This window comes from Ptychodera flava, chromosome 1 (genome assembly GCF_041260155.1).
Source record: "Ptychodera flava strain L36383 chromosome 1, AS_Pfla_20210202, whole genome shotgun sequence".
In the NCBI taxonomy this organism is placed as follows: Eukaryota; Metazoa; Hemichordata; class Enteropneusta; family Ptychoderidae; genus Ptychodera; species Ptychodera flava.
The window spans coordinates 46,128,566-46,143,625 of NC_091928.1; the positions used below are offsets into that span (position 1 = coordinate 46,128,566).

General features: G+C 38.2%; 1 protein-coding gene across 4 annotated transcripts in view; it reads left to right on the top strand.

Moving 5' to 3' along the window:
- Window positions 1-156: 156 nt before the first annotated feature.
- Window positions 157-15,060, top strand: part of LOC139139162 (tetraspanin-18-like) — a 67,331-nt gene continuing 52,427 nt past the window's right edge. For 2 of the 4 annotated variants that reach the window (XM_070707988.1, XM_070707972.1), the window contains exon 1: window positions 157-294. The gene's annotated coding sequence lies outside the window, so the exon portion shown is untranslated. Of the gene's footprint in view, window positions 295-14,772; window positions 14,946-15,060 lie in introns of those variants that run through there. The other 2 variants (XM_070707993.1, XM_070707980.1) reach the window with 2 other exon arrangements.

Here is a 15,060-nt window from a genome sequence, read left to right on the forward strand (position 1 = left end):
TTTTTTATCTCGTGAGCAAGCTATTGAATTGTGGCGTTAGTCACATCATGCATATACCAACCACTTTCACACTGAATGCCACACCCTCTTTTGCAAAAATCACTTTCCTTTGTCAACAATGGTATCGCCCAAAGATTGCTTGCAATTTTATGCAAATAGGCCTATTCTTGTCATTCCCAAAGCGAATACATTTACAGCCGAATACGGGATCCGAGTCTGCGAAACGTCTGTACTGGGAGATCTTATTTTGTGGGGAAAACGTCGCTTTTTGGCAGCAATTTTGCAATTTTTGAGGTAAGTGAATCTGCCCGTTATTGTATGTCTTTGCAATCAGTGTCTGGCAGCCGGGGCGACGCTTTGCTGTGAATTACACGGCTTCGAACATGCAGGGCTGCTAAGCACTGTAGAAGCTAGACACGTCTTCAGTCTTGGGAAGGAGCTGGGCGGGTCACAGTGTCTTGTGAAGGTGACAGTTGTAGGTTTTTGCGATATCAAAATTACACTTTCGCATTTATTTCCACCGCGAGTGGCGTTCACACAGGTTGGGATGTGACCGACGTATATTCTAACAGAACCCTCTCCAAATTTTCACCGAGGTTTGGAGCTGAGGTTCAAAACGCTCTTCCCATACGTTGGAATTTGTCGTTGGCGAAATATCTGTGACTTGGCCAATTGACGCGTCTGGATTTTTTATGTCATTGGGAATTACCTCGTTGTTAGCGTACCAACACGTCGTCATTCTTCGGAGCAACGGCCGCAGTGTTTATCTTGGCGTTTGCGCCGGATTTTTTTCGATAAGCCCCGATCGTTTGGCTTTGTATGGGGAATGAAAAAGCAAGAGGATTCGTGTTGTCGGGCACAGCGTATGTAACTCCATGGCCGATGGCATTCGTCGTCGGTGAGGTTGCGCAGCCCGCGCCGCAGAACTGTCAACACTGCACCGTTGCGCTGTGCTGTCCAGCTCAGTATTCATAATAAATCCATGTAGAGTTGACCTTGTACACGTTGAATGCAAACATGATGCAACAAACCTGGAGTTTCAGGGAGGGAAAGTCGTACAGTTGACAATTCAATTCTCTCTGTACTCAGCATGTTATCGTAGAGAACGTACTGTGTACCGTTGCCGCTATTAAAATAGTCGAATACAATTGTATGTAAATCTTGAATGTAGTTCCGTGAGAGAAAGATTTTTCAAATTTTGTTGAACGTCACGCATGAATAGCACTACATGGAAAGAAAGAGGGAAAATGTCAACAGAATTACTCCAATCAATTCGGAAACGATGGACTTATTTTTCGTGAAAGTTTGCAACAAAGTCAAAGGCAATACACGCCAGCAAAGTGTTTTGTGAAAGTGGGTTTTGAGATGTAGGGGAAACCCGAAAAAAATCCTTCTAGCGGATGGGAGGGTGTAACTTATTTAAGCTGAAGTTATTAATGAAACATTTTGGTTTATAAGACTGTGTGACATAATTAATTACTATTACTGTAATTAAATAAAAGACAATATTGAAGATGTTGGTTAAGTTGAATTGTATGTTTGGGTGTTAAGTCTGTCTTATCTCAAATAAAAGACACCATTTAAGATTTTTGGAGACGTTGAATTGTATGTGGGGGTGTTTTGGTGGTACGATCCATAATCTGACAAAGGTGATTGTTCTGCTAAGAGCAAATGACCTTATGCAACTATAGATGACCTTCATGGCTTAGAGAACCCCTCACCGTGTTTACATGATTCTAACCCATTGTTTTGTGGTTCCAACAGTTTGCACCAGACCCAGTTACTGAAAACTACAGATGACGCAGTTTTTTTCAAAGTAAATTGCAATTTTGTTTTGCGCACAACTGCTGATCTGCGTAATTCAGTGATGTTGAATAGTGGATTTGTGTGTGTGTGCAGTATCTTACAATTGTTTGAATATAGCACTTTTTTCAATAAGTGCAAATATTCTTAGGTTTGAATATAGCACTTTTTTCAATAAGTGCAAATATTCTTAGGGGATTTCAGTGTTTGCACAAAGACTTAAACTCTTTTTAGTCCTGTTGCAACAACCGCCTACATACAAGGCCAGGAGATATGCAAAAAGGGAGCCTGTAGTTTATAATGTAAACATATTTGTTTTGCCAGCAGTCCAGTTTCCAAGGTTTTATATAAACCTTCAGCAGGATGAATGAATGAACTTTACAAGTGAGCCACGAGTAGAGGGGGTTAACTTTAAGACCAAGTTTAGGAATTGACTAACTTTTGTAAATTAAATATTTTTACGGCATCATTTTAAAAGTGGTATAGCCACAAACTGATGATGTCAAATCGCTGTACACACAGTTCCATAATTACAGGGCGTTTGTGTTTTAAGTATGGCGATTTGACGTCATCAGTTTGTGGGTACCACTTGTAAAATGGTGCCATTTCTAGCACATTATTGATAGATGTTACGCTAAAGAATTGAGAAATCTAGGATTACCAAGGGAACCAATAATTGAAGTTATGATAATAATTCAGATACAGGCAAAGAGTTGTTTACAGTAAACAAGAATCGGAGGACCAGTAGTCCTGGTAAACAAACAGTGGCACACGGTCAGGATCACTGAACAACCATGAACTATCAACTATTCTTGACTTCACTGGTCACACAAGTGAATAACATACATGTAATTGAGCAGCTGGTCACACCGAGTGTGCCAGACACCAGACCAGAAAGGTAGGCCCTCTCTTGATTGTCAATGCGCTGTATCTGCTTGCTTTCTTTGAAACTTCCTGCCAAAGAATTCAACTTGGTTGACCTAAATAGCAGCTATGGACGATTTTTTTTTGCTGTGCACGATGCATCAGTTATTTTTATGGAAAGACTACAACTTGCAGTGAAAATTCATGTCCAGTAAACAGTAACATACTGTAATACAAGGTTACAACTATTTTCTGCAAGGTTATGTTGTAGAATGCTGTCAACTGTCTGAGCAGTCACTGCCAGTGCATTGTGGGATATCAAAATGTCTATCACATGATGGTTTCATTTAGAGATACGGTTTCATGAAATGATATGTCAGTTTCAGAACAAAAATTTACTGTCAGATTATTTTCTGAACCAGTGAGCGGAATAATTGTTATGATTGCGTTAACCATAAATCGCAATGAAGTATCTTTTTGTTAATTGCTAGTGTCTAGCTTCTGTCCTGTATTTGAACTGTCATGGTTTCCAGAATTAGTTCATAAGCCAGAATAACATTAATGTGAATACCAGGATTGTTCCAATGAGGCAATAATAGATTGCTCTATGTTTTACGTTCAGTGCCAGGTATGAAAATGATTTCAAGACAAAGCAAACAGAAGACTCCCTTAGCGAACATTGAAATTACTTGAAATGTCAGTCATGTAAAAAGTATTGAGGGTCCACTCTGCTAGATACGGGAAAAAAAAAAAAAAAAAATTTGATGGGTTAAGGATTCTGGAACTAGCCAGTGATATACAAGTATTGAGTGTGCTCTGTGGACAGACAATTAAACAGTTTTTGATTGAATATTTAGTCAGTTTTCATAGCTGTATGTCTAGTTGAAGGCTATCATAAATATCAGCTCACACCGATATTTTTACAGCAAGATTGTGCAGTCCGCAGTTAGCATTTTTGTTCACAGTACAGTGAAATCCCGTATGCAATTCCTAGAATAAGAGAGAAATTCCTGGTATTCAGTCTGCTGTCATTACAGTCTCTGTGTTTGTAATGTTTATTGTTGGAAACTAAGTTCTAGTCTGGATGAGAACATATTTGTAAACAATATTGTCATAATTGTACATAATGCATTGTAAGGCAAAGAATAAGGAAAATTTGTTTTATTTTAGAAAAAATATAATAAGAATATTAATTAAAAAATGTCTTTATTATGTTAATATTTATTTTTACAAAGGAAAAGACAAAATTTTGGTTTTAAATATTTTATGTGTGAGGTAGTTTGATTTAACCCTATTCACCACCAAGGTTTGGCCCATATCCATTGTTTTCCACAGTATGTGTGGATCTCTGGACTGGGAAATGGGGGTGAGGAGGTCAATAGAATACTGAATGACAGGGACACATTGGACCCTGGGTTTGACGTCATAGGTACCAAAGGCACGTTGGAAGGTCAGCTAGAACATTCACTAGTTGCAGGGGGTTCAATTTCACCCAGGGGAGTTTCATGTACTGCATGCAGATTGCATGCTGACCTAGTTTGGCACATCTGTCGTAAATCGTTAGGAATATCTAGTAAAAATGAAATTAATCCCATCCACTGATGTTATCGGAGAGTTAAAAAATTATCACATTTCTTTTTCAATGTAACATGTTTCCATAAATGGTGTATTTGACAACCTTAATTTACGCTTCAAAAATAAATAAAAATTACATCAATATGCTGTGTAAAGTTATCTGTGAGATTAAGAAATGTGACGGGTCAATTCTTTGTAATGAGTAAGAAAAGTAATTTTAATTTGATACTAACAAAATTTGTTCATACACATTGGGGTCCTATATCATGCGAGAGTATTCAATTTGGTGGTTACACTTGTAACCTATCCAATTTACGTATGGTATCGTTTGTACTGAACATTTGATACCGGATATAAAGATGCAAATAAGGTGTTATCATTCATCCATGCGTGACTTCAACATTAGATCTATAATCAGGAATGCTGACCTTGAAGATAACTATTATTCATCAACTAAATGGGAATTGTAGTCTGTTAACCCTTTGCGTGCCAACGTCAATTTTTGCCACTTGTTTGTAATATAATTACAAATTTTTTGCCAAATTTTTTATGGAAAACTGTAGGACATGGAAAGTGACGTCTATTTGATTAAAAATTTTCAAAAAACAGAAGAAAACAAATCATATAAAAATTGATAAAATTTTGCACTTACTATTTTTGCGGGAATATTTACAGCACTGAACGGGCTAATGTCTATTTTTGGTGCCAAACTGTTGATGTATGGGTAAATGTTATGTATGTAGAGTTGTGCCTTTACGTTTGTATGTTACATGTTATTTTAGTGATGTTTCTGCAAGCAGACTTTTAATACATGCAGAAATATGAAATGAAGATAAGCTTAATTATCTTTCTTAAACGCAGTCTCTTCCGATGGGAAGCTGTTTCAACATCAAATTTGTTTCATTACATTGCAGAACGTGTAACTTGAAATATGAATTATCAACCAATCAGACACTACACCTTCCTGCATTATCCAATCAGAAAAGACTTTAATTGTAAATGCCATGGCAATAACCAATAGGAGGCTTTGAAATCATCAACCATAAATATCTTAGTGGTGTGGCAGGATAAATGATAAACAAAGTGTCCAAGTGTCCTAATTCTGGAATTGAGGCAACAATTGTCAGTGTCTGTTACCCTTTGTGATAAATTATGTGTTAGGGCTGGCTATTTTCTGGTGGAAAGAAGAAATTCTAGACCGGCGATTTTGTTACTGATCTATTGGCCGTGGCAAGTGGCTGTTGATAGAATAGGTCATGTATCTTCCTTTGATCCAGAAATGGAGTGTCAACAACGAGTTGTCCATAACCAGCAGTTTTGTGTTCTGATGGCAATACAGCACGGTGTTTGCCTGATGGCTGTATAGTATGCAGAATCTTCTTGAGGTCCAACTCAAGAAAGTATAATGCAAAAATGTTACCAAGGAAGACATAACTGTGGCATAACATTCTTTTGTGTGAGTTTCGCACGAGACGGTTTTGAAAATAGCTATATGTATATGTTCAAACGGTTGATTTATGTTGATTTTTGTCGACTGAAGGTTATTCATTGTGACAGCCAGCTGTCTGTCATTTGTGCAAAGAAAGGCGAAGATGGGGGCAGTGAACTTTTTTCTAACAAAAGACGTCACTGTTGTTTGAAATAGAAGGGTGTGGTGCCTTGGGATAGGGAACACATCATCATTATTGTTTATAGTGAGATATCTGAAGGGTGTCTACAATCTAATGGGTTTGGTCATTCATTTGTGAAATTAAAATAACGCCCAGTGGAGTATCCTGTACAATACTGTACCATACTGTATAACAAGAAGCCTGAGAGTTGGTTGAAGTTGAACGGGCCAGTTCTTTTTAAAAAGATTGTTTTGACCCTTTGAGTACTGTAATTTTTCCTACCAAAATTTCATTGTAACATTTTACAAATTTTTATGAATTTTTTTTTCTTCGATTATTTTGATAGTTTTGGACAAATTGGACATAACTTTTTATTTGCCACAGTTTTTGACCAAAATTTTAGGAAAAATCTGCAAAAAATTGTCTGGATATGAAAAAAAAATGTATGCATTCTGTAAAGGCAACAGAAATTGCTATTGGTCCTCAAAAGGTTTTGTTTTAATACTGCAACAAATTTATTCAGGAAGAAAGAACAGTTCTACAAAATCAGTATTATGTCATTTTAATTACAGCAACTTGAGGAATTCTGCCTCAACTGGTTATGACGACACTACCACTGATTGTGGTCGACTGCCGATTTCACTGCAGCTTTGTAGCCTATTTTTTAGTCCCCACGGACACCGTCCGGGGGGACTTATAGGTTTGGTCGTGTCCGTGCGTGTGTGCGTGCGTGCGTGCGTCCGTCCGTGCGTACGTCCGTCCGTTCACGCAGATATCTCAGAGATGCCCGAGGCGATTTCATTCAAACTTGGTACAAGGATTACTTCATATGTCATACAGATGCACGTCGATTTGTTTTTTGATACGATCCAATATGGCTGCCAGGCGGCCATTTTATTACGATTTTGTCATGTACAGAGCCATAATTCAGGCATGTTTCAACTGATTTTATTCAAAGTTGGTACAAGGACATTGACCAATGTCATAGATATGCACGTCAATTCTTTTTGTGATACGATCCAATATGGCCGCCGTGCGGCCATTTTGTTACAATTTTTTCATGTACAGAGCCATAACTCAGGCATATCTCAACCGATTATATTCAAACTTGGTACAAGGACATTGACCTATGTCATACATATGCACATCAATTTGTTTTGTGATACAATCCAATATGGCCGCCAGGCGGCCATTTTATTACGATTTTTTCATGTACAGAGCCATAACTCAGGCATGTTTCTACAGATTTTATTCAAAGTTGGTACAAGGACATTGACCAATGTCATAGCTATGCACATCAATTTTTTTTGCGATACGATCCAATATGGCCGCCGTGCGGCCATTTTGTTACGATTTTTTCATGTACAGAGCCATAACTCAGGCATATCTCAACCAATTTTATTCAAAGTTGGTACAAGGACATCAACCTATGTCATACACATGCACATTGACTTGTTTTGTGATACGATCCAATATGGCCGCCGTGTGGCCATTTTATTACGTTTTTTCATGTCCAGAACCATAACTCAGACATGTATCAAGCAAATTTATTCAAAGTTGGTACAAGGAGATTGACCAATGTCATACATATGCATGTTAATTTGTTTTGTGATACGATCCAATATGGCTGCTGTGTGGCCATTTTGTTATGATTTTTTCATGTACAAAGCCATAACTCAGGCATATTTCAACCAATTTTAATCAAAGTTGGTACAAGGACATTGACCCACCGTATGTCATACATATGCACATTGATTTGTTTTGTGATTCTGTCCATTATGGCCACCATGTGGCCATTTTATTACGATTTTTTCATGTCCTGAACTACAACTCATACATGTATCAAGCGAATTTATTCAAAAGTATTTTTATCACAGACCTAATGAAGAGGACTCTATCCTCTCTGAGGACCTGTAATCAAAGCACCCTTAACAAGTGGGGACTGTGTCATCAACGATGACTTGTTCTCATGTTGCTGAACAAACACTACCTGTCCCAGTGTTTAAGGGGTTACGCCATGTCAGTGGTTTAAACCCTACTCTGTTCTGCCTGATTAAACTCAACAGGAACTCCCACACCACTGTTCATGGATTAGCCGAGTCAGTTTTATCCTCAAGCCCATGTCATTGATTCTGTTCACCCCTTTTACAACCAAATAATGGTATGACCCGTTTATTTTCTATGGGCAAAGATGGACCTTTGCATCCTGATATGGTGATGAAAGTGTCATTGAATGATTGAAAGCATTCTGAAGAGGAGACATGAGAGTTTTAAATTGATACCAGATGTCTGCAACAAACGTTGCCATGCCTGACAATCTTGCAAATGCCATTTGATCTGCTGTGCTCCATGTATGTACGTCACTTTCATCGCACAACAATTGTGAAGATGTTATTTTCCTTTGGGTAAATGAAAAGTATACTTGAGGGACAGATATTCAGACTCTCAAACTTTTACAGTATCCTTTTGACCTACAACTTGTGGGGGCTCATTTTGAAGTGGAGTAAATGAAGTTTTCATTCAGTCACTGACTTATTTTTGTGAAAATTTGGAATATTCTTCCCCATAGAGATAACACAGGGATGGCAGCCATTTTGAATTTCAATATCGGTCAATGTTGGGTAATTTGTTTCTCTAAGTACCAAAATTTGCACAGTGACTGCTAATTTTTATTCTTGATTATGAAAGATAATGGTTGAAAGTTTGCTTAAGGAAAGTTTGAGCAAAAGTTTAAGTGTTTTATTTTTGAGGTACTGTGAACTACCTTAACCCTTTTCCTGCCAAGTCGGTGAAAATCCGCTTGAAATTCGGTGTAGCCAGAATCTAAGCACTGGTGACCGTTATTCTCCCAACCCGGTGGAAATCGGGCCCTTTTTGGGTACCCCCTTTCCTGCCAAGTCGACGGCACTACGTTTTGCTATCCCCTGTGCGTTTAGGGGTCATCCGAGGAGAGGTTTTCTGACAAGGAACGCCTTTTCCCCTCGAAATGGGTTTGCAGGGAGTCGATAGACAGGGAAAGGTGCAGAAACCTGTCCGCCAGTCCCCCACACCCGAGGGGGGCTGGGTTTTTTTTACCGCTTTTTAGCGGACTTGGCAGGATAGCATGGTGACGTTTTCTGGCGGAGTTGGACGTACTTGGCTGCCTGGCACTATAGAGATTGCTGCCGAACTTGACCAATTCGGCAATGCTAATCTAGAAGGTACCTCTTGCAAACGACTTGGCAGATATGCCGATGGTGCGAGACGAAAGTCACTTATTCAGTTGTGCGTGACTGAAAATGAGAACGTATTTTTGACGGGACAGCTCGACTTGTTCCTCCGATGGAACGGATATGAACGACTCGGAATACCATTACAAACTGGTGTCCGACGTACTAAGCTGGGCTTCAGCTCTGCAAGTTCAAGCCAGGCAACGTCCTTCACCGCCTTGGCCGTGCCATTCAATGGACGTAGCTTTGGATTTTTTATTTATTCCATCGTCCGAAGTATTGGCTCTGGTTTGCAGGCAAACGTATCCTCTTGCCAACGCATTGGTAACTACGTACGCTGTTTGCGTACAGAGAATTCAAAAGGTGACATAAGGTCAATATGCTGTACGGGGATACCACCTGCATTTAGCAGGGACTGCTTTTGTTATGCAAACCAGCTAGCAGTACAATATGGCTGCCAGGCATGTGGACACGTCGATGGCTAGAACAATGGAAGCATATTGCGTTGTACCCATGCATCGCAAAAGTGAGACTGACGACTTGGGTGCAGTGACTGGTTATCACTGGTTAGCTGCAGCCCAATCCATGTAGGTACAAACCCGTACCTGACTGAGGACCACTCGATTAAGTCGGTAATGAATGGTAACGCTCGTAAGCCAACTCCCAAATGAGCTGGCTAAACTACGTGGAGCTGTGCTTCAATGGCTCAGCCATGTCGTTAATACAACGGCAAAAACGTAGTTTTTGTGCCACACTGCCAAGTCGTTGAAGGTACGTATTCAATTGACCCTACCCTGGGGAAACAGGACAGGTTTGCCGGTGCTGCCGCACCCCTAGCACGACCCCCAGGGTCTCTGACTAACAGACGAGTGAGGTGATGTTTGTGCCTAGCGGACGTGCGCAATACTGAAGGAGTTTATTTCCGAAAAAATAAACATGAAACGGCAATAAAATGACGCACTCCCAGGGGCAAACAAAGCCGGTGACCTCAATTTTTTTCTGCAGTAACCCTTGAGCTCCTTCCCCTGTCTACGGGCATGTAGAAATTATCGAAGTCTAACACGTATAAGTACGGCTAAAACAACCCTGAAAATGGGTGATTTCTGCCAAAATGGCTGGCAGGATAACATGCAGGAGAGCCAATCTTTTGCAGGCACATATTATGGGGCGGTTTTCTACTGACTTGGCAAAATAACGGACAAGGGCGCTCGGCAGGAAAAGGGTTAATGGAAAAAGTGCTGGTGTTTGATGTTATGGAAAAATACAGTTCCTTCTTGAGCAACACTTTGAAATCCAAAAATTTCATAACTTTGCTGTGCTACAGTTGGGATTGCAGCTTGCAAGGACACTGTGATGTAAGGACAAGAGCGTAAAGCAGGTATTATGGGTACATGCCAGAAACTATGTTGTTGTTTTTTCTGTGTGTTTTGTCTGTAAGCAAGGCTGAAGACATGCTTTTAAAAGAACTGTCACGAATACCCTAGTGCTTTTACGTAAGGGGATATGGCCTAAGTTTGCTGTGATAGAAAACTCTGTTGAAAAGGCTTTTTCGTGTATGTTGATTGACCAGACATGCGTATCTATGATTCTGGTCAAATACGTAAGAATAAACAACAAACAAACAGTAGCAGACAGATACAGAAATGCAGACAACATATTACCTCTGTTGAAAAACATTAAAGAGATAAAGTTGTCTTACATGCTAATCCTGATTATCTGGTATCTTTATATGTTCGTTTTGAGCTCCAAGTAAACCATAGAGATATGTACTAAACTGCTGGAAGACTTTTTCCCTTCAAGGAAGGATTGCACTAGTCTAGAACCTACTGTAGCTGGTTTATGACAATTTAAAGTGATACATACCAAGTGTTTGCAGTTCTTGATGTTAGCATCTCATAATAAATTGTCTTGATATATTCACCAGAACATTATTATTTCTAATAGCATCTTTTCAGGTTTGTGCATGGGGGCTCTCATATCGAAAAAGGGTTTGTTGTACCCACCCCAAAACAAGCATACCAAAAAAGTGATAAATTTCAAAATCTGTTATGTACTCTTTGATCATGATCCTATGTTAGGAGTTATACTACAGTTCATGCTAAAATCACAAAAAATTCTACAATTAAATTTTTAATCAAATTAAACTGGCAATTCATAAACAGGCACACTTTCAAGACTTTGAAAAAGCAAATTCTACAGCATGCCAAATGGCAAATGAAAACCAAAGTATGCTGTGTCATATGTTTAATAAACACAGTTAAGTTTTAAAAGGGCACTTGCAAACAGAAAAATTTTATTAATAAATTTAATAAATTAAATATAGCTGCAAAGCAGCAATCACCGGGTTTCGAGACATCTCGGTCAACAGGGGCAATAGAGAAATACATATGCAAAAAGATGGGAGGCTATGGTAGTATTTGTGAAATCAAGGTCAAAAGTAGTCGAGGTGATGTGACATTTTGTTAAAAGAATTCAATATCATAGTTATCCCTTTATACCAAAAATCAGACATCTAGCTCTATCACCTTAGCCTAGAATTATACATGTGCATAATTAATGAGGTCTTGTCATGTGACATATTGACAATTGATTTCTATCCCATAGTACTCCCTGTGTACCAAAATTCTGATCTCTAGCCCTATTGGTTAGCCTAGAATTAGATATGCGCATAATTAATGAGGTCTGGTCACGTGACATATTGACAATAGATTTCTATCCTATACTACTATCTGTGTACCAAAATTCGGTTTTCTAGCCCTATTGGTTAGCCTAGAATTAGATATGTGCATAATTAATGAGGTCTGGTCACGTGACATTTTGACAATAGATTTCTATGCCGTAGTAGTCCCTGTGTACCAAAATTCGGATCTCTAGTCCTATTGGTTAGCTCAGAATTAGATATGCACATAATTAATGAGTCTGGTCATGTGACATATTGACAATTGATTTCTATCCCAAACTACTATCTGTGTACCAAAATTCGGATCTCTAGTCCTATTGGTTAGCCTAGAATTAGATATGTGCATAATTAATGAGGTCTGGTCACGTGACATATTGACAATAGATTTCTATCCCATAGTAGTCCCTGTGTACCAAAATTCGGATCTCTAGCCCTATTGGTTAGCCTAGAATTAGATATGCGCATAATTAATGAGGTCTGGTCACCTGACATATTTGCAATAGATTTCTATCCCATAGTAGTCCCTGTGTACCAAAATTTGGATCTCTAGCCCTATTGGTTAGCCTAGAATTAGATATGTGCATAATTAATGAGGTCTGGTCACCTGACATATTTGCAATAGATTTCTATCCCATAGTAGTTCCCTGTGTACCAAATTTGGATCTCAAGCCCTATTGGTTAGCCTAGAATTAGATATGCACATAATTAATGAGGTCTGGTCACGTGACATATTTGCAATAGATTTCTATCCCATAGTAGTCCCTGTGTACCAAAATTCGGATCTCTAGCCCTATTGGTTAGCCTAGAATTAGATATGCGCATAATTAATGAGGTCTGGTCACGTGACATATTTGCAATAGATTTCTATCCCATAGTAGTCCCTGTGTACCAAAATTCGGATCTCTAGCCCTATTGGTTAGCCTAGAATTAGATATGCGCATAATTAATGAGGTCTGGTCACCTGACATATTTGCAATAGATTTCTATCCCATAGTAGTCCCTGTGTACCAAAATTTGGATCTCTAGCCCTATTGGATAGCCTAGAATTAGATATGTGCATAATTAATGAGGTCTGGTCACGTGACCTGACCCAAAATATTTCGGTGAACATTAACAGCCAATGATCGTCTATGTCGAAAAAGAACCAGACTCCTAGCTCTATTGGCTAGCCTGTAATGGGCATTTGTAAATCTATAGGGGAGGTCAAAGGTCACTGAAAAATGTGAAAAATAATACTTTAAAAATCTTCTTCTCAAAATCGGCAGGGCCTATGACCTTGAAATTTGGCATGAAGAAGCCTAGCCCTATGGTCTACAAAAATATCTAACAGAATTTTGATTGGTTTATTTTTATGCAAATTAAGCCAAGTTGAAAGTTTAATTTCAATATGGCTGCCAGGTCACGTGACCCATTGTTATGGTCATGTGATCAAAAAATTACTTGTGAGGAGTTTTACCTATGTGCCAAATTTGAAGTCTCTAGGTGCAACAGTGTTTGCGTGGCAGTTGCATTTAGAGGACGGAAGAAGAAGAAGAAGAAAAAGAATAATAATAATAATAATAATAATAATAATAATAAAAAACGGAACGATTACTAGAGGGTTTCGGACCCGTGGTCTCGAAACCCTAATTACCGATGTTACAGTAGAGCTGCACTGCTGATCAAAGGTTCTGTTCTTATGGGAATCAGCTTTGATAAGCAAGACCTTATTAATATAGTGTTCTGAGAATGCTTGGTTTTAAGTTTATTAAATGTGATCATGTCATTTCTAAAATCCACAGCAGGATAAATCCTGTGTTAATACTTCTTTGTAATTTTGTTTTTTCAAATTTCTGTTCAGAATGGTTCCCAAGAGATTAACAAAGGTTCATGATGTCAGCTGGTTCAAACATTGTATTTACACATGGTAACTTGTAGAGAATTATGCGAGACCCTTGTCTAAAATCTAACCAATCATTTTGTGGTTCAATGGGATTTGCAGAGCAACAAAAGAGCGCAACTACAAAAAGAAATTTGTATATATTGCTGAAGTCATGTACTTGATGGGCAAAATATTCTTTCTCAAGTGCTGAAGAGAAAATCATAAACTAGCCGGTGAAATTTATGTAATGGCAAACATAAATGTCAGCACATAACAGCGAAAATCTATCATTGAGTTATTTAATACTGAACCACTGGTTAAGATATTGGTTTTCCGATTTGTAATGTTCAGAAAAATTATTTCAAAGAAATTTCCAGTAAGATATACTCAGTTAACATTTTGTAAGACAAAGGTTATTTTGCCCTGTACATTGTACCTATTGTCATACAGTGATAATTGCTCCTTATAAGATTTTTGTTTTCACACACTACTGCCAATAAGGTACCTATAAATTTGCAAATATTTAACCCTTTCACCCCCAGTTACCTATATACAGGTCCAACTTTACCATAGAAAACAATGGCTTTGGACAAACCATTGTGGTGAAAGGGTTAAGGCAGAAGGCGCCTTGGAGGACAGATATTTGGACTCAAATTTCTACAATTCTTTTCTGATCTGCCACTTGTGGGGCTCATTTTAAAGCTCTTGGAGAAAGAAAAACTTTCACCAGTTTTGTTTTTGAAAATTCAAAATTTAGTTACCCCCATAGCGTCAACACAGGAATGGCGGCCATTTTGAATTTCAAATATCGCAAAATATTGGCGTTTGTTTCGATAGTTCCAAACTTTGCACGGTGACCTCCAATTTTCATTGTTGATTTATAAGAGAATAATTGAAAGTTTCATTCACAAAAGTTTGAGCAAAAGTTTAAATCTTTCACTTTCAAGACGCATACCACCTTAAGAAAGAAGTGGTTATTTTGTGAAAACAATCTGATGTAGCATTTGTTATCGATATCAGGCTAGCTGCAGTATTTGAATCAATTACTCCAACCTTTGCATAAATCAGAAAACAAACATCACTTTTATGCATGATACATCATATTTAATGTATTTATAATTTTAAAATTATGAAAGTTGCCTTTACCCTGTTCTGTTCTATTGTATACAGTACTGTATATACTGTGTTGTGACCTAGCGATGTCATGTACTGAAGAGTTTAATCATCCATCATCGTTATGTATTTAAACAGAGCTGTAGGATGCCTGGAGATACAAGTTCACGTTTCAAAAACATGACAAGTCATGTGTGTGGAAAATTAAACAGAAACACTATACCTTCAAGGTTTGCTAGTGTGCTCTTTTACCTCCCCTGTACTTGGATATATAATGCTCTGCATATATATATATATATATATATATATATATATATATATATATATATATATATATATATATAT